Here is a 2040-nt window from a genome sequence, read left to right as displayed (position 1 = left end):
ATTCCAACATCTTGGTCATCTTTTGGATGGCTTCCATTGTTGTCCTTTTCTTGAGACAGAGTTATATCTTCCTGGTTCTTTGTAAGTCAGGTAACTTTGTGTTGTAATCTGGACCACATAAATGCTAGGTTGTGAAGGTTCTGATATTGGGTTATATTTGCATAAAGCGTATTGATAATTTTGTTTTAGTAGGCATAGCTTGATTGGATTCAAAATGCCAAATCTGAATATTTGCACTGCTTGGCATTTATCTTGCACATGGATGGCTTAGAGTAAGTCAGTGATTTGCGAAGAATTTGATGATACCCATCTCTAGCTCTATCCTTTCTGGGATTCTTCTCTCCCTTTCCAGAGGCTATAGTTCCCCAGAACTCTGTCCTCTGGTTCTTCAGGCCAGAAAGACTGTTGGTTTTTTATTGGAGTGTTTTCTGCCTCACACAATTGCACTTTCATTTATCCTCAGGAAAAACATGAGAGATTCATTTCCTACCATCCCTTCTGCCAAATATCGATTCTTATACAGAATATAGAATCCTTTGGCTGTACAGACTTTTAATGTGCTAAGCTATTAACCAAAAGGTTGATTGTTTCAGTCCACCTGTATGTACCTCAGGAGGAAGTCCTGACAATCTACTTCTGAAAAATCAGTCATTGAAAACCCTATGGAGCACAATTCTATTCTGACATACATTGGGTCACCCCAGTCAGAACCCACCCAATGGCAACTGGTATACAGAGTATGTATACCATAACAGAGTATACTCACTCACCTGTGCCTTCTTTGTATAGAGCAGGTATCAGAAAACTTTTTCTGCCAAGGGTCAAATAGTAAATATTTTATGTTTTGACAGTCTGTCATTGTAACATGAAAGCAGAAATAGACAATATATGAATGAATGGGTGTGCCTATTTTCCAATAAAATTTTATTTACTAAGACAGATGGCAAGCTAAATTTGGTCTATGGGCTGTAATTTGCCAATTCATAGTCTTATATTTGCAAGAGGGTCAGGTCCAGTAGGAACTTACTGAACTATGCTAGAAGCTAAAATCTGTCAATATAGTACTTTTGGTTTTAACTAATTAATTTTGTGACATGTCCTCATTAATTTAATAACTAATTTGAAATACTTTGGAGAAAGAAAATACCTAAAGAATGCTGTCTTAGGCTGGGTTCCCTAGAGAAACAACCAGTAAAGCTTATGTGTGTGTATGTGTGTGTGTGTGTGTGTGTGTGTCTTCAGAAAGAGAGAGAGAAATTTATCTTAGGAAAAATGGCTCACAGATATAAAGGCTAGCAAGTCCCAAGTTCCTGGATCAAACATCAAGCTAGAGGCTTTTCCCAGCTCACTCAGCTGCAGGGGCTGAGGAGCCCATGATTGGCGGGCAGTATAGCAGGCTGTTGACTTTAGCAGATGACAAATCCAAGATCAGCAGGTCACAGGACAGTTGTAGGCACCACAAAAGGATCCAGATCCACAAAGGGTCCTGAATTTTCCTAGGATGTCAATTTATATATTCAAAGCAGGCCACATCCCTAAGGAAATTCCCTTTCAACTGATTGGCTGCTCAACATATATACGACAGATCTCATCATGGGGAGTAAGTACATCACAACTGCTTAAACTACTCAGAATCATGGTCCAGCCAAGTTGACACACAAACCCAATTATTACAAATGCAAAAAAAAAAAAATCACAAAGGAGCTATGATCATCTTATCATATATGTAGTATAAAATTGATGAATATAAGCTATAGGTCAATGTACGATTATTAGATATTTTTTAGATTGCTTGACTTAGAGTTAAAAAGAGCAATATCCATTAATTCACCCAACAATGTTTATTGAGCACAAATTGTGTGTCTGGAATTGTGCTAGGTACTGAGGATACAATGATGGGCAGATAGCATAGCATAATAGTTGAGAATATGGCCTCTGGACCCAGACTCTCTGGGTTTGAATTCTGGCTCTGTCTCTTATTAGTTGTGTGAGCTTGGGCAAATTACTCTGCATCTCTGGGTATCAGTTTCCTCCATATAT

The sequence above is a fragment of the Orycteropus afer genome, unplaced genomic scaffold, assembly GCF_000298275.1.
Source record: "Orycteropus afer afer isolate SDZICR_OR568_19922 unplaced genomic scaffold, OryAfe1.0 scaffold00352, whole genome shotgun sequence".
Taxonomy (NCBI): Eukaryota; Metazoa; Chordata; class Mammalia; order Tubulidentata; family Orycteropodidae; genus Orycteropus; species Orycteropus afer.
The sequence above is the reverse complement of the archived record's forward strand: the minus strand, read 5'-3'. Positions refer to the sequence as shown.